This window comes from Rattus norvegicus, chromosome 15 (assembly GCF_036323735.1).
Source record: "Rattus norvegicus strain BN/NHsdMcwi chromosome 15, GRCr8, whole genome shotgun sequence".
Taxonomy (NCBI): Eukaryota; Metazoa; Chordata; class Mammalia; order Rodentia; family Muridae; genus Rattus; species Rattus norvegicus.
In genome coordinates, this window is record NC_086033.1 from 10300335 (window position 1) to 10318835 (window position 18501).

Below are 18501 nucleotides of genomic sequence, written 5' to 3' on the forward strand. Positions count from 1 at the left end.
AGAGCTCCTTGTTTTCTCTCTGTGCAGGTCTTGGCAATTGGATTACGAAGGCAGAGTGCAGTCACTAGGTGAGAGCAAGGGCCTTCTCATCTGCCTGCCCCTGTCTGCTTCCTCCCCCTCTCCAGCTCTGATCTCCATGAGGGCCAAGTCAGGGTGTAGTTTTTAGAGAATGAGTGAACTGGAGGTGGTCACTAGTGAAAGAAGGAGACAGTGTCTGGTGTATGAACTATGTCAAAGCAAGAGGTTCTACCCAGGCAAAGCTCTGAGTCCCATCTCACTGGACAGACTTAAAGATCAGGGTGCCAGAGATCTAACACCATATGCCTGGAGGCATCGTCTATTCCTACACTTGGTCTTAGCCAAAAGGCCGAGAAGCCATACATCGTCTATTCCTTTTTTTTTTTTTAAGATTTATTTATTTATTATATAAGTACACTGTAGCTGTCTTCAGACACACCAGAAGAGGGCATCAGATCTCATTACATATGGTTGTGAGCCACCATGTGGTTGCTGGGATTTGAACTTAGGACTTTGGAAGGGCAGTCAGTGCTCTTAACCACTGAGCCATTTCTCCAGCCCCATCGTCTATTCCTAAACCTTCCAGAGGGAGCCTCACAGCAGCCTCTCTCTCTAAAAAGCCCTCGGCAGGGAATCTCAAAGGGAATAGGAAAGATTAGTTTGGCAGGTAGGTCTAAGGTTAGTAATTTAAAATTGTAAGATATTTCTTGCATTTCTCATTCGCCTTTCCAAAATGGCATCTATTTTCACGTATAAGAATAATACAAATTTTCTTGTCAGTTTGTGTAAATCTAAATAATCAGCACTAAAAGCCACGAGGCTGGCCATAGAGTCATGGCAGTACGAGATGACTTTAGCCTCAAGCGGGCTTCTGGGACTTTGTAAGTCTCCCAAGAAACCGATGAAAGAGTGTATGGTAACTGGGTAACCACTCCTTCAGGGAGGTCCACAGTTTTTATCATGTTGCTTTTAAAGCCTTGACTCCAAGTGTGAGGAACGACTATTTTGAAGTCTGAGCCATTCAGCCAGTACCCACAAGCCAGCCATGCTCAGAGTGAGAAATGTTCCAAGTGTGATACGTGTCTGATTTCAGTGACCTGCCTTACCAGTGATTTGTCACTCATTCAGTCGAGTACCTTGTCAATGCAGCTTACACGTGTGTGTGAGAGAGGTGGGGGAGGGGAGACGGAGAGGAAGGGGGAGAACTGTGGTATCATCTGTATAGGCAGTGTACCACCCATGTGTACATGCACAGGGCACAGGAGGTCTGCTGTGTGTCCTGCTCTGTCACCCTCCATCCCTTTCTTGACACAGGGTCCCTTACTGACCACCTTGGCAGCCAGCAAGCCTAGTCAGTTCTCCCAGCAGTGCTGGGGTTACAAGCCTGCATGAGCACATCTGGATCTTCACACGAAATCTGAACTCAGGTTCTTATGCCTGTGTGGCAAGCACTCACACTCACATCTCTTTGGCCTCAAAATTACAGCGTCAACATAACCTTCACTTGATCTTTTCTTTGTAATGTAGTTACATAAAATTCAACATTACATGCATGACAAGTTTGTGTCATATTCAGCAGACAGTGCTGGATTACAGCATCATATTTAACAGACGGTGCTGGATTACAGCATCCTATTCAGCAGACAACACTGGATTACAGCATCATATTTAACAGACAGTGCTGGATTATAGCTTCTCATCAAGAAAATAAACCACAGAAGCCTGTAATAAATACAATTGCTAACAAGCAGAAAGCTGTTACAGTAGGAAGGCAGAGAGCAATGTTGAAAACATTTGCTGACTTTCCCAAGAATTGACTTGGGAAGACATTCGCTGTCTGTCCTTAAATCAGCCAGGAGAGTAAATCAGAGGCACGAGCTTAACAGTCAGTTCAGGGTAAGAGAGCTATAATTATTTTTGAAGCTTCTGAGAAGAGGGAGAGTTGAATGGCTTTATTTTGTCTTTTCTGACTCTAATCTACATCTACCAAGCAAGACAGATGCTGTACTTGCTTGAGTCAGGCTTGGCTTCCCCGACTGCTGTATAGTGCTCCTTGGGTGGCCATGGGGGTGGGGAGCCTAGGCTCCTCCTCCTCCTCTGGCCACCAGCTTTTGACTTGGGCTCTCTAGCCCCGAGGCATGGCACTCTTCCTTCAGCTGTTTATCTGGAGCTGGGAGGGGGTGGCTACAGGGGACAGTTGCCTGGGAACTTAAATATGACTGGGGACATTGTTTCCTCTTCCGTCATTCTTATCAAGGTCGTGACTCAGAACACCCCGGTGATGTCGCTCTCTCGTCATAGGAGCTGGTGTCCCCTGTGGCTCAGCAGCTTGTGAGCTTAGCCTCAAGCTCAGTCTTACCCCTCTGTCTAATCTTTCTGAGAAAAGATCAAAGCCTTTAGCAACACTGCCCCTCACTCCAAGTGCATTAAATGGTCGAGTTCCAGGCTGGCCCTAGGACAGCACCCGTGAGTGAAGCTGCCTGTGTGCTACCACCTTCTTCCGTGTTGCTCCATCTTTTGCTCTCCCTGACGTTTAAAAGGGGGCCCACCGGTGTCCTGGTTTCCATAAAATGACATCATCACAGCAGGTGGCCCACGGGGTTACTGTGGCGGCTTCCTCAGAGGCTCCCGTTAACTTTAGCTCCTAATCATATGCTCCAGATTTTTTTTTCCTCTTTGCTGAGAACTGGTGTGTCTATCTCTCGAAATGTCAGCCCATGCATGCACTCCAAGCCAGACAGGAGATTCTGCAGTAACATCAACCATGCAACATAGCCAGCTAGAGGGGAGGCAGAGACATGGAGTGTCAACTCAGGCAGCCCTAACATAACTGTGCATAAAACATATCCCTCCAGGGCCTCATAGGTTCTAAGTTACTGGATGGCAGGGGCTGGGACAGTCTACAGCTCTGTCAAGTCCCCAGTGGTATCCACACTACTGGCCAGCTACTGCATACACTTTGAGTAGCAAAGAACACCTTGGAGTCCTCAGATCTGGTGTCCAGAAAACCCAGTAGCAGTGTGTGCAGGAGAGATTCCTCTGAGGACGACTGTCAGTGGACTTCAGAAGCCTTAGCCATGTATCTAAACAAAAGGGATTAGAAATACAGTCTGGGGTCGGTTCCCAAGGGTTCTGTCACTGGTCACTGCAGCTCACCATGCCCCAGTTCTCTCAAAAGCACACCCAGCTATGTTCTCCCTAGTCTGTCAGATGAGGCCTTGTGCACCTCTGCTCCCTTCTCAGCGTCTGTCCAAACAAGGCCCTGCTACACCTCAGCCGGGCCTTGAGTAGCACCGAGTGGAAAAGCCATCTTAAGCTGACTCTGTGACTTATTTGACAGAGCAGCTATTTTGAATGTAAAGGTTTTGCTAAATAAATATTTTTCCATCCCGGTTATTTGCTCTGTAAACATTCACACTACTGTGCAAGGTCTGCTTAAAGTAGGACACGTTGCTTTCAGTCCGGAGCTGATGAGTAGGAAACAACCATGCTCACGGAGAACACAAAGAGTTTGCAGACTGTTCCCTTCCCCCGGGGGCTTTTTAGTTTTACAATTCCCAAGTTGGTTTGCCTGCCGTTGTGTATTTGTGGCAGTTGCTTAACTCCTTATAAAGTGGCGTCTAATTTAATCAGCACTGACTTCGGTGTGTTCTATCTGGAGGTCAAAATGACATTCTTTGCAGTTTTGTATATCACGTAGATGCTGCTACATGCATGCTGTACACCTAACACCACGGCAGGTGCTGTCGGCTGGCCGTGAGAGGCAAGAACACATGGGGGAGGGGAGTGGCGAATGGGCGCCCGACTGGGTTGATCGAAGAATTGAACCGTATTAGGAAGGCCTACACCGTGCAGCAAAGAGCTATCATGTACTTCTCAGCCTGGCTATTGCTAATGAGGCATCTGCCAAATTAAACGCCCCTCTTCCAGGGAGGAAAGTGACCGGTCCACCCTTGGCTAACAGTTAATAGTTTTAACAGATCAGGTAACTGTGTGGTTTTTGGGTTTTGACTGTCTACATAGTGCTACCCTGGCTGGTTATCTGTCCCAAGTAATTCCGACTTTGAGGCTATTAACACTGTGTCAGGGTCTAAAGTAGAAGTGAAACACTTTTAGACGTGTACCAGTAAGCCATAGTGCAGCAGCAGTCTGGGGAAGAACCAGGAGTTGCATCATCATCATCATCATCATCACCACCACCACCACCACCACCACCACCACCACCACCACCACCACCACCTTAACAAATCCTCTTAACAAAACTGCTGCTGTTAGAAATACGAATTACACCCATTGCCTTTTCTCTACCTGTGCAGGAAGCAATCCTGCTCGGTACAGTTTTATCCTTGCCATCAAAGATTTCCGGTTGTCCAAAGCGACCGTCATCGATACCATATCTCTCTGTCTTTCCTTTGGGCTTGCTGGAAACACAAGTAGCAACAACTAGGAGAATCTTATGACTTTTGTAGGCTGGCTGTTTCCTCAGAGACGTGTAATTGGTGGTACTTTCTACTAGCATAGCATAGTACTTTGTACAGAGGAAAGCCTGTTGATTTGATTGATGACAGGTCTTCTCTAAGGGAGATGATGGCTAGCTCCTGTATGGGCTGGTAGCTGGAAGTTTATTGCAAAGCAGAAATTTCTGGCTTTTGTCGGGACTTCTTACATTGCTTAGAAAAAGCTGTGGAATCATTGGTAGGGTCTGTGCAGACAGTTGCCAATGTGACAAGGCTCACACAGCATCATTGATTACAACTAAAATGTGTGTTTAACACAACTAAACAATTAGATAATTTATGACAGAGATGAACATGGTTTTGATAAAATAATTTTTTTTGTTCCATCCAGGTAAGCGCTACAGGATTTCACTCATTCTCCCACTGCTAAGGAGTATTTTAAGGAAACATTTATTCTTTTTCAAAAGTAGCAAAATGGTGACTAAGGGCTCTCCAGATGAGAGAGCACCTAACTGTCACGAAGGGAACCAGAATACTTCTAGGTTCCTTGTGCCCACTGGCAGGGGAATTACAGTTTACTATACGGAGTTTGCAAGCGAATCTGGCATGACGGCATAAGCCTGGTCTTGCTACCTGGGCAATGGGGTCAGAAGGTCACTTGAGTCTAGGTGTTCCAGGCCAGCTTGGGAAACACAGTAAGTCCTTATCTCAAATCGAATCAATGAATAACAGCAACAAAACCAAAAACAAACTCAAACAAGGGACCAATCACAGAATAACATCACACATGAAAGGGTCAAACGTTTTGTGGTAAATGTAGAAGAAGAGCAGAAAGGGGAGCCAGGGCAGTGAAGGGCTGTATTTGATGGGAGCTGTAGTGCTTTAAATGAAAAATGTCCCCTGTAGGCTCCCTCATTTTAACGTGTGGCTTCTAACTGGTGGTGCTGTTTTGGGGAAGTTTATGTAGTGTAGCTTTGGAGAAGATATGCTGCTGGGGGTGGGCTTTGAGATTGGCCCCCTTTTCACCTCACTTCCTGCTTCCTGCGTGTGGTTAAGGATGTGAGCTCTCAACTTCCGGCTCCTCCCACCACGCCATCAGCTTCCAGCTCCTCCCACCGCACCGGCCATTCACAGCCACGCTTCCCTCCCAGGACAGACTCTTACTCTTTTGCAACCTTAAGCCAGTAGACTCCTCCTTCCATAAATGGCTTTTGGTTATGGTCTTTTATCACAGAGCGGAAACGTAACAAAGGTTAGTTAAATGATGTGCTCAGGTTAGCCTTAATGGCAGGACAGCAACTGGCTCAAAGCTGTTAGGAGGTGACGGAAGAGCCAGGCAGGCGCCTTCAGGTACCTGACTGTTAGAGAGACAGACAACCAACGCTGGGCACAAAAAATTAGAAAAAAAATATAATGAAAAAGACAGGAAAAAGTTCTTCAAAATCTACATTTAAGGAAACCGTCCTTAATCTGCTGAAGGTGGGCGGTCCTTGGCCATTGAGAAGTATGACGTGTCGTCTTATGAGTGGTGGGGAGTGTGCACAGGAAGCCTCCGGTTGCTTCCTACAGTGTACTGACCCTGTGCTCACCAACTTTGATTTCCCCGTAGTCCCTGAGTTCCTCCCACCCCTCCAGTCTTAACGGAAGTGCCTGAATTCAGCATGCACGACTTTACACAGAGGCTCATCCAACGCTACCAATGCGGCCCACTGTGTCTGATCTCATCTCCAACCCCTCCCTACATGACATAACCTAGTCACAGATGAAATAGAAAACCGAACCAAACCACTGCTGTGTCTAATTTTTCTTTTTTAAAAAAATTATTTACTTATTTTATGCGTATGCACTTGTGTGCCTGAGCCCGGGTCTGTATGCCACATGCATGCAGTGCCCACAGAAGCCAGAAGAGGGCATCAGATCCCCTGGAACTGGAGCTAACAGACTCTTATAAGCTGCTATGTGGGTGCTGGGGATTGAACCTGGATCCTCTGGACGAGCGGCCCTGCTCTTAACTCTCTGTCTAGTTCTATCTGCCTAATCTTTACAATGGTTCTCCCCTGCCATCAGGTCCAATTTGAGAATCTTAAACAGACATTCACCTTGGCAGTGCTGGTGATCGCGCTAAACTCTTTACATTGCTATAATTACTGCAGTATAAATCCCTCTGCAGACTTCTGTCTGCGGCCACTTCCCTTCCCACTCCCCACATAACTTTACCTTTGCAGACCCAGGGAAGCTCACTGTCCTTCCGGAAGTCTTGCCCTATCTCCTGCCCTGCTTTATAGTTTGTGTCTGAGGGTCCTGCCAATCTCCCTGGACCACATTGCATATTTGTAGAAGGGATCTCTTACGTCTTTCGAGAAGATTCACCTGTAAAATAAAGCTGGTTGGTCCATAGCAGAGGCAGGAAATAGCAGGTGGGATTACAGTAGGAAGAAAGGACGTTGGGATAGAGAGAGGCGCAAGAGGATTGGCCCTGGAGCCTGCATGAGGACAGATGTATGAACCTGAGCAGAGGTAACCAGCCTTGTGTCAGAACTTAGATGAGAATGAACGGGTTATTAACTCGTGAGCTAGTCAGAGAACATGCCTAGTTATACGGGCCCAAGTAGTTGTAAACCTATGTGAGTCTCAGAATTGTTATTTTTGGAAACAGGTAAAAACACTTTATTACACATATTTATACCAAAGTAGCACTATGATGTTTTGCAAACACCGGTCTGTTTCTTTGGCTACCAGTTGCTCAAGTGGGCACCAGAGGCACAACCAGCTCAGCTGCACAGAGTGGTCTTGACTCCGTTCCAGCAGAGGGCGTGTCTTCATTCTTCCATGGTAGACACTTGGGTTAGTTCCAGAGCTGAGCCAAAAGCTTAGTTACAAAGCAGACACTGGTAGAATAATGGCGGCAGACAAACAGGCCGACGGACTCTCTCAGATCAGTGGCCAGGTATGACTTTACAGTATCTACACCACAGGGAAGCTTGCTGGGATGTAGGCTCCTAGCTGGCTTCCCAACCGGCCGGACAGCAGACGGCATGTGGAACCTAGGACACTGTGTCAAGAAGCCCTCTAGACAGTTCTAACAAGTAAACACACAGACAGCTCAAAAAGTGATGACTTCATTCCAAGGACTCAAATAATGTTGCCCTTAAGAAGGGCACTTAAATCGTAAGACAGCTTTAGAAGAAGACAAGACGTCATCACGCACATGGATCTGCCCACCACCCACAGGTGCTTCATCTCTCAATGAGGAGTAATGTGTAGCAAACCACTAATGACCCCTCTCTCCTCTTTCCTCCTCTCTCCACGCTAACCATGGGCTTACAGTTGGTGTTTTTCACATGGATGCCTTCATCCCTCTACTATAGGAGCACACAGGCATTTATCTTTAATTAGAGACATGGTCTCGGCTATTACAGAGCATCTGTCTCAGTGAGCTCCATAGAGACACCTGGAGGAGTCGCAGGCACGGGATGCAACCAGCCTGCTCCTGGCCAACAGAAGTGCAACGGGAGGAACTATAACCACCCATCCAAGTTGATACAGTTGCAGCCAAGTTACAACATCGAGTGAAGCTTAGGAGCCAAAGACTGTTAAGCGCAAAGTAACAACAGGCTTTGCACTGGCAAACTTGTATCATTCTTGCTGAACCCCGCGGGAAGTGCTTATCAGGGAGGGTCATGTGCTATGGGGCAGGAGGAATCCTGAATGGTCATGAAGAGGGCTCTGGCTCCGCAGATCTGTCAGCGCCGCAGATGGGCCCTGACTCTGTCAGCTGCCACAGCAAGATATCACCTGCCTCCCTCAAAGGATGCAAGGATGGCTTGCAATGAATTCTTTGTCCTTTGGAAGGATACGAAATGAAAATCTTAGAAGATGCAGTTCCCAAAGGCATGCGGCTGTATCTCCCAGTGGAAAGGAGAGGGGAAAAGAGGGGGAGGCACGTAAGAGGGAGAAAAGGAAGGAAGGAGGCAAGGTGTGAAGGAGGAGAAGGAAGGAAGGAAGGAAGGAAGAACAAACAGTGGCCCTTCCAGTCCCAACATGACCACTTCCTTTTGCGTACTTTCTTACAGCGATTCCGTGACTATCTTTGTCCCTTCTCCCAACCCCCTGAAAGGCCTATACGTTTGCCAGCTCAAACTTAATCCGCTGGCACAGAGCCATGAAAGTTTGCTTTGCCTTTGTGGTATGTGTGTACATCCTTAGCTATGCGTTACTTATGGGCCGCTGCTGATAGACCGTATCATGGAAGTCTTGCTGATTTTCTGGTTAGAAAGAAAGAGACCAGGGAATTCTTTTATGTGCTGAGATCTCTTTCATAAAAGCTTAGATTATGTCCCGAAGGGTTTCTCTGAATGTAGGTGTACATGCGTATGAACCATTGCACATGAAGAGGGATGAGTATACCTTCTCTGCAAAGCTTTGGACTGCACAGGTGGGTAGCTGATGCACCTGCTCCCACAGACGGCTCCACTCTATCAGCTTTCTAATTGCAACCAGGTTGGGGGTCTGGTGCTCCTTCGGGACCGGCTTCTACATTGCTTTAAGACGGCAAGGTGCCCAGCCATGCTTGCTTTGCAGCCAGGAGTCAGCGGAAGGGTGGAATTCTAGTAAGATCAGTTAGTGGGAAACATGGTGCTTTTTTACCCTACAATCCTGCTCTCTACTAGAGCTCCAGCAGGAATCCTGAACCAAGAAGTCCGGAGGAAGCAGCCAATACTTGAGAGAAACGTAAGAAGAATCCAAGTCTCTGATGATCAGAGGGCTCGCCTCCTGCTACAAAATGAACCTTGTGTTCAAACTCTAGTTCATTATAGTTTCCTTTTATGGCAGTCTCTAAATTCTCTTCACAAATTTAGTTGTTTACAAAGCCATTAGCTGACAGGATACATTGATTCATTTCAGATGGGAAGGTCTAGTTAAGGGCCACTCTGTCACTGGGACAGTGAGGGGTTTGGACATGGCCCCCTGGCACCTCTAACTCTTGGTCTAGAAACAGGCAACAGAAGCAACATGAGCATGAGGTGATGTCTGTTATCCTGTGAGGATGCTTTTGGTTTTTTTTTTTTTTTTAGCTCAATAGCAACACTAGAAAAAATAGAGGAAAGTGGAAGGAGATAAACTCTTAACAGGACACTCTCACCTGTTAAAGACCTTCCAGGAATGTGCTGTTTGAACGTGTTCAGGCTGCTGCTTAAACCAAGAGCAAGCAAAGGCAGCGGGGAAAGGGGGAAGTTAGCTGGGTGAGGCCTGAAGGAAGAACGGACCAAGCTTAGAGACAGCTAGCTCAAAGCAGTCCACGAGACATTCGCCCTGAAAGGGACATACACAGCTGATGAGACTCGAGGTCAAGAGAAGCCTTCAAGTATGAGCCTGCTAGCAGTCTGCTCCTGTCCTGGACTCTTCTACAGACCAGCAGTCCTTCTTACTTCTTACAATTTTTGCTTCAACTTTCATTACCTTTTAATTTCATTTTTCCTGTAGCCTTGGTCTTAATACTTAATATAAAATCTCCCCTCTTGTTAAGTATACAAGTTAGTTTTGGGAACTGTAAAAGGTTAGTATAAAGCATTGTACTGCATATGCTTATAGCTTACTCATCTGTGGAAAAGAAACTTCTACCCATTGATATAATTTTCATACACTTTATATCTTATGTACACACACACATACACACACACACACACACACACACATACACACACACTTTTTTTTTTTGAGCAGGGTCTTTCTATGTGATCTAGGCTGACCTGGAACTGACTATATAGCCCAGGCTGGCCTTGACTTCATGGAGACTTTTTCTGATCCATCCTCCCAAATGCTAAGATTACAGACAGGTATAAGACACCACACTGGGCTGAGTTATACTAGGTGGTAAGCCTCGTTATAACAGGTGTATTGTTTAAATTGTAAAAATAAAAGTAACAGAGAAAATATTCACAGCGTAGATTTCAATGATTGACACTTCTTCTCGTCTCATGGGAAACTGAAATCCCATGTTGCATTGGGAGAGGGTAGGGTCAGGTTTGGGGCTGGAGCACATCTTAAACCCTGGCTGTAGGAAGGGACTTCTCGCTCCCTGTCAGCAGAGTGAAGGAGAAAATGCCTTTTCTGTCTCGGCGGGCTCCATGTGGCCCGGCTCGCTCTCAATGACTTGAATCACAAGGAAGCAAGCACTATTCCAACTCCTGCCTTACATAATTCCATTTCTGTTCTCATGCGCGCTAAGCTGGCTGGAAGAAAATTTGCTAAATTAAATTCGGTTTGATTAGGAAATTTGCGTCATGTGCATTCCAAGCATGGCGTGTGTGTGGGTTAAAAAACTGTTCTGGTTATTTAAAAAAAATGTTTTACAGATGATTCAGTTTTACCATAGCCTCATTAGTGAACGAAATCTGTGTTCCTGGGATGCATTTTGGCTACTCGTTGTCTTGGCTTTGGCTGGGAAATCTCCCAAGTCCCAGGAAGTCTGTCCTGTCTGAAGAAACGTACGATCGCCTCCAAGGCTGGGTGGGGCACCTTCACATCCTCCTGCTCTGCCCCTGAGACCCTCATGGATCCCTTTACTTCCTGCTCAAAAAACGTTCCCTACTTCCCATCAGTTTTCCCAAGGCAGGCCCTGAGTCTCCTCTTGGTGGACGTCCTTAGCTACATTTCAATGTCGCCTTCTGCCCAACTTCTAAACAAAGGCATGGAAAAATTTAAGAACGGTCTGAAGTGCTTCAGGCTGAGGAAAGGGCTGGAGAGACCGGCAAATGTCACAGAAGAATGCAGGGAGGGGCGGTCATCAAGAGCAAGCAGCAGAATCCAAGAGCTGCTACTTTACAGATAAGACACAGGCCCATTTTCCACCCCAGTGCCTGCCATGATAAACGCAATCTTGCATTTTATAGTCATTGAAAAGCATCCAAAGGAGTAGGTGGAGATTTTAAGAAAATAGAGCTGTTCCTATTATTTTACTTCAGGAAGGCACTGCATGGTCAGCAGGTGTCCCCAAACCTCAGGAACTGTGTTGAGGACCAGGGCTACAATGTAGTCCACGCAGCTTTAAGAAGTTGTTCAGGTACAAATATCTGGTGGGTGTCCTTTCACTCAATAAGGACCTACCTATAATGTTTGTGTTCTTCTACTCTTTATCTCTCTAGTTCACGGAATGACAATTCTTAGTCTTGAGTGTACAGGTGACTTTTGACACAGGCCATGTGGGGCACACTCTAGAAAGGTATACAGCACCCCGTCATTCCAGACAACTTTCTTATGCTCCTGGCCCCTGGCCAATGCCTCCTTCTTCCTGAGGTAATAGTGACTACACTAATTCCTGTTACTATAGATGGACCAAGCCTTTTCTAGAAATATATAAAAATGGATTCATAGATTGTCCCTTTGGGTCTAATGCTTTATGGTCTGAGCATGTAGAGAAACCCCTATGGACTTTATGTCTGAAATCAAAGGGCCACTCTGCAGGGATGGTGGTGTGTGGGTTTCCTTAGGTCTCCTGAGTTTCTTCCTTGGGATGGAGGACTTCAGATGACAGTTTGGTTGGGGGAGGGATGAGGAGGAAGCAGAGGTTGGGGGAGGGGTTCATAGGTACTCTTCCCATTCTTTTTTTTTTTTTTTTTTTTTTTTTTGGTTCTTTTTTTTCAGAGCTGGGGACCGAACCCAGGGCCTTGCGCATCCTAGGCAAGTGCTCTACCACTGAGCTAAATCCTCAACCCCTACTCTTCCCATTCTTAAACAGCACAGCTGTCCCTTTCTATGTTGTGAGAATTGGGGTTCGTTGAAAAGCTGCATTCGGGAAAGGAGAAATGATTCATGGAAATGTTAGCAGCATGGGAAATATTAACCATTGCGTATTTGCATTAAAGAACCACAAATCTCAGGGTTCTTATGTGATCCCATTTCGTGGCGGTCTATAAATTAGCAGTCTGGTTACTGCTGAGAGAGCAGCAATAGCCATGGAGGAGGGAGAAGAGGAAGCCAGACTGGGGACTCCCAGGGGAGGGCCTGAGCACCGAGGATGGTAATGTTAGCACTGGCTAGCATCAGACAACACCAGCACCTAGAAGCCTAGACAATAGGCCAGAGGCCACGGGCCAAGAGAGGCACAAAGACCGCATTCAAAAGACCCCACTCTGCTGCCAGCCAGAACTTCCACAGACTCCAGCAGACCCTGGACGGGCCTGCACGCTACCACTGCCTCCTTTCTACGGTGAGTTGATGACAGCTAAAAATAATGAACACAGGCAGAAAGTGCTGACACAGCCTTAGATGCAGAGACAAACGGAAATGTTGTTCTAGCCATGAAAACAAACCAGCTTCAAAACAGCCCAGCATTCCAGGCAGGCTGAGTGACATTGCCACACTCCTCTAGATGAAGGGGGGATGGGCGAGCCAAGGGAACCTCCTCTACCTGCTCTGCCCCCTGATCCCTGCCGCTTAATCTAACCAGGACTTATCCAATTCTTTTTTTATTTTTCACTCAAGGAAAAGATACTAGAGATGGGTTTAGATCCTTCAAGCACAGTTTTCTTGTGAAACAAGAGGAATGTCTCCATCCAGCCAGCTGGATTGCCCTTCTTCCCTTGAGTAGATTAACCTCATCTCTTCACCTAGATATGGTTTTAGCCACACGATACCTTGTATTTCTCTGGAATACCAACCTTTTATTTAGCTATGCTAAATAAACTATTTTAAAAAGTGATGATGCCTCAAGTTTGAAGACACGAGAGTTCAATTGGCAGCTACAATAACCGCGAATGCAAACAGCAAGTTAAGGCTGACCTCTGACCTTATTCATTAAGTCATGTGTGGAACTTGGTACCACCACGCGCGTCCTCCAGCAGACTAAGGAGAGGGAAACCACGGATCTGGAAAACAGGAAACACAAGAATGTAAATACACATTTTTAAAAAAAAATGTAAGCTCCCCAATATTTGATTAGTCGGTACCTGCTGTTATTTCTGTCTTTAAAGGAGGTCCAGATTCAGGGCTGTCTCTTATTTTGAATAAATGTAAGTTGACTTAGATGAAATCTCATTCTGAACTGGACACAGTTTTGTGGAAAGAGAGGCTAACACTAGGCTGTAGCCGCATAGCTCTTATAGGGGACAACCTTTGAGCCTCCCAAAGACCTCCTTTTCTATGGGGCTTCAAGAACAGTGCCCAAGAGTTTTACGTTCCCAACCTGGGAAGCAGGCTGAGAAGCAAAATGAACCTCCAGGTCACGGGAGATCTTATGCTAGTGAGAGGCAGTCTCCCAGTCTAGGGTTGAGCTGGCCTCACTTTGTTGGTGAAGGTGTTACTCCTTCCTTGTTCCTGCCTTGAGAGAGGGCTGCATGGGTCCTCATCCCAGCCCAAAGTGGAGTTGCCTAGAGACCTGCTGAGGGCTGGTGGCAAGGGGCAGAACCTGTGTCTAAGGGTCTCCATGGTTCATGGCAAGCTGCCCTTCAGCTGTGGCTTCATAACTTCTCTAATGGTTGTGGGGAACTGAGAAGTCTCTGTCAGAGATTAGGCACATAAACATCTAGATTCCTGACACTCAGAGCTGAAGAGAATTATTTTTTTTCCTTTTTCATATTGATTCTTTCTGTTTCACCAACGTAATAAAAGAGTATTGGTATAATTATCCTTAAGGCCCTGCCCGGAGGCTGGATCGTAAGTTGATTTATAAATTGCCAGTCTTTGCTTCTTTTGTATTCACAAAAATATCTATGTATCCATGGCAACGGTGTGCTTATGGGTTATTTTGTTTTGTTTTGGAGACAAGGTCTCAGTTCTGCAGCCCTGGCTGTCCTTGAACTCAGTCTATAATTCAGGCTGACCTAAACTAATGGTGATCTTCCTGCCTCAGGCTTGTGAGTACCGGGATTGCAACAGTGAACCACCTTTTCTTGGCTTGGGCATTGGTGGTTTTTGTTTGCATTGGTGTATGTCATAAATATTATATCTCTAAATTGCCATTCTCTGCTTAAGCTCACTGAGAAGCTGGCCCACTCACTCTTCCCACCTGCTGCAGACCCAAGCATATTGGTGGTCTTAAAGCATCTTCCAAGAGTCCTTGACCAGGGACAGGCTGCTCCCTGACCTTATGGGAAGAGTAATGAAGAGGGCAAAGCAGCCCCGAAGTAAAGCTGTTATGCCCCTAAGAACAGACAGAAAGACAAGCCACTGCCACACAGGTTAGCAGTGCGTTCATCTTGTGACGTAAGAACACCTGCGGTGCTGGAGTGACCAACGCGCCCAACTTTTCACGAGAATACCATGAGCTGGAGCTCAGCTCCTCATTCTTGTGGAACAAATCTACGTCCTGAGCAAACGCCACAACACAGGAGCTGCAAATTCACCACATGACGTGACTTGCTATTTCGGTATGTCTTTGTCTACATTGAAAAACCACATATCCTAATTGTACAGAGTTCTTGACTATGCTATACATGTCTACATGCACGAAAAGTCCCTGTTTATCACATAAAGGAAGTCCTGGTCCCTTGGACATGTGCAGCACGTGTTGGGCACCCGAAGGTTTACTCTGCTGCCGTACTCACGCCTGACCTTGTATCCAGGAAGGCTCATCCACACCATACCCCCATGCAGAACATGCAGGCCATACCAGCAACCCATACTTATTAAAACTGATCATTGCTAACATCTTTCACGTGAAAGCCACATTAAAGATGACTCTGGAGATGTATTCGCTTATTTTCTTCAAAATCCCTCTCCACTGCTCTTGTCATGAAGTTCTTGTCATAAACCTTCTCATCTGCAACCTCCAGTGAGTGGGGAACTGCTGATAGTATAGGGCTAGAGACCAAGACGTGGAGGAGCATGATGTATCCTAAAAGCATTTCCAAAGAGGGAATCAATAGAGCAAAGAGGTTTGTGCTTGGGGCTGATTTGGTTTTATTGGTAGCTTTGAGTTTGGTTTTATTGGTAGTTTTGAGTACAAGCACATCCTGGGCCCTGGCATGAATATCTAAAAACAAACAGTGATTCCTGTAGAAATATCAAACTTCATATATATATATATATAAATATATAATTTAATAATTTAATTTTAACTTAGACTCTAAGGAATAGATTTGAATGTGGTTACACGAAAACAATATGAAGCCCCCACCTGATTTACATTAAATACTCATTTTAATTTTTATTGTACCTTCTTCTTTTTAAGATAGGTCCCCTTCTGTTTCCAAGACCAGCCTGGAGCTCATCATGTAGCCCAGGCTGGCTTAGAACTTGCGATGTTCTGCAGCCTCCAGAGTGCTTGGGGCACAGGCAATTCACTAATAAATTTTTATAAAGTATACTTTATGGCTTGTAGCAGTAATTTTTCATGCTTTAGTCCTCACAGTGACCGCATGAGATAGTATTTTCCACACTGGGAAATGGCAGGCAGAGAAAGATTAAGTATCATACCCAATAGTAAGGGAGACACTGGTGGGGCCACACTCTGAATGCCCTATGACAGATGCTGGTTTCAAAGTGAAAACCTTAAAGAACTGGAGATGTTGGCGCTGGGGAGGTGGCCCCAGAATCTGTGTAATACAAGCAGCATCTCCTTCACAGTGTTTCTGCAAACAAGGCTAGTCCAGTAGACAAGCTCAGGGTGGTGACTTGGCAGTGCAGAAGGCCATTTAAAGAGGGTAGCTGGATCCTAAACCCTCCCAACCTAAACCTGGTTTTAACTCTTCTCTTTAGAAGACAGGGAACTGGGAATTTGCTCAGAGCTCAAAGGAGACTGTCCAAAATGGAGATGAGAATCCTTTCCTGGAGCCACTGTAGTTTAGAAACTCGTGTCTTTTACACCTTTTAAAATTGGGGCAAAACTATGTTACTAGTGCGGCTATTTTGTAGTTTCAAAAGAACCCTGTTTTGTAACTGATTTGTATTCCAACTTGGGATACATTTATTTGTGGGTGGGAAGCCACTCCTTTTTGCTTAGTCATCTGAGCTGAGGTGAGGTTGGCCCTGTTTCTCACTGCTGCTCCCAATTAATGCAAATTGAAGGGTAAAGGACAAATAAAGTTTCTTTAACTTGGTCCACTCATATGTTATTTATAAATGGCTCTTCCCTTGATCTATTTTAGGGGCAGGCGGTAATGGTGAACAGACAAAACAACACAGAAGGAACTAGCAATTACATAATGTATAATTTTACTGCAAAGCTCGGAAAGGGTTAAACTTATATGTCATATATTTGTTTATTTATTTTGCAACAGGGTCCCATTATGTAGCTCAAAATTTACTATGAAAACTAGGCTGGCCTCAGCTCACAGAGTGGCTTGTTTCTGCCTCCTAAGTCCTGGGATTAAAGTTGGGGGGCAGCACATCTGGCTAATCAAAAATCAATCTCTGTCCATCTGTCTATTCGACCATCTCTCGTGTCTCAGCTCTTACCTGAAATAGTAGACCAAATGTGTGAGCAGCCCATGTTCCCTCTGCATTCGTTTTTAAAGGGTTTGCTGAATATTTTTCAAATTTATTTTGACAGGCATATTGTATTCCCTTATGCACAGGGTCAGAGCTGTTGAAGCAAGTCAGGCTTTTTCTTTATATATATATTGCAGGGGTTCCAGGTCTCAATATATATGGCATTGCATAGGACAACCTTAGTCATTAGGGAAATGCAAATCAAAACAACCCTGAGATTCTACCTCATACCAATCAGAATGGCTATGATCAAAAACTCAGGTGACAACAGATGCTAGCAAGGATGTGGAGAAAGAGGAACACTCCTCCATTGCTGGTGGGATTGCAGACTGGTACAACTACTCTGAAAAGCAGTCTGGAGGTTCCTCAGAAAATTGGACATTGCACTACTTGAGGACCCAGCTATACCACTCCTGGGCTTATACCCAAAATATGCTCCAACATATAACAAAGACACGTGCTCCACTATGTTCGTAGCAGCCTTATTTATAATAGCCAGAAGCTGGAAAGAACCCAGATGCCCTTCAACAGAGGAATGGATACAGAAAATGTGGTACATCTTCACAATGGAATATTACTCAGCTATCAAAAACAACGGCTTTATGAAATTCATAGACAAATGGTTGGAACTAGAAAATATCATTCTGAGGGAGGTAACCCAATCTCTCTCTCTCTCTCTCTCTCTCTCTCTCTCTCTCTCTCTCTCACACACACACACACACACACACACACACACACACACACACACACACAAACACACGCACAAACCCCAAAACAAGAAAAAAAACATTGTATGCACACACTGATAAGTGGATATTAGCCCAAAAGCTCGGATTACCCAAGATACAATCTACAGACCACATGAAACCAATCTACAGTGCAGATGCTTCAGCCCTTCTTGGAAGGGGGAACAAAAATATTCACAGGAGGAGATACAAAGGCAAAGTGTGGAGCAGAGACTGAAGGAAAGGCCATCCAGAGACTGCTCCACCTGGGGATCCAGCCCATATACTGCCACCAAACCCAGACAATATCGCTGATGCCAAGAAGTGCATGCTGACAGGAGCCTGATATAGCTGTCTCCTGAGAGGCTCTGCCAGAGCCTGACAAATACAGAGGTGGATGCTCACAGCCAACCATTGGACTGAGAATGGGGTCCCCAATGGAGGAGTTAGAGAAAGGACTGAAGGAGCTGAAAAGGTTTGCAACTCCATAAGAACAACAACGCCAATCAACCAGAGCTCCCAGGGTCTAAACCACTACCCTAAGACTACACATGGACAGACCCATTTGCATATGTAGCAGAGGATGACATTGTTGGGCACCTATGGGAGGAGAAGCCCTTGGTCCTGCCAAAGCTGAATGTCCCAGTGTAAGGGACTGTCAGGGTGGGGAGGTGAGAAAGGATGGGTGGTAGGGGAACACACTCAGATAAGCAGGGAGAGGGGGGATGAGATAGGGGGTTTATGGACGGGAAACCAGAAAAGGGGATAACATTTGAAATGTAAATTAAAAATCTAAAAAAAAGAAATTGCCATTTTACAGCAAGACTGGCATTTCTGAATAGAGAACAGAGGCTGTTTCAGTCATGTATGAC

The 18501-nt window shown here is 45.7% G+C and overlaps 1 protein-coding gene and 1 long non-coding RNA gene across 23 annotated transcripts in view; one reads left to right on the forward strand and one right to left on the reverse strand.

The window, feature by feature from the left end:
• Window positions 1–18501, reverse strand: part of Thrb (thyroid hormone receptor beta) — a 349278-nt gene that overhangs the window by 184381 nt on the left and 146396 nt on the right. For 14 of the 22 annotated variants that reach the window (XM_063273969.1, XM_063273981.1, XM_063273971.1 and 11 more), the window contains one exon: window positions 13264–13342. The exons of 2 other annotated variants lie outside the window; for them this stretch is intronic. The gene's annotated coding sequence lies outside the window, so the exon portion shown is untranslated. Of the gene's footprint in view, window positions 1–13256; window positions 13343–18501 lie in introns of all 22 variants that reach the window. 6 more of the 22 variants (XM_063273982.1, XM_063273975.1, XM_063273978.1 and 3 more) reach the window with 1 other exon arrangement.
• Window positions 165–18150, forward strand: LOC134482083 (uncharacterized). The gene is made up of 2 exons (XR_010058095.1): window positions 165–5954; window positions 6085–18150. It is a non-coding gene; the product is annotated as an uncharacterized LOC134482083 (long non-coding RNA).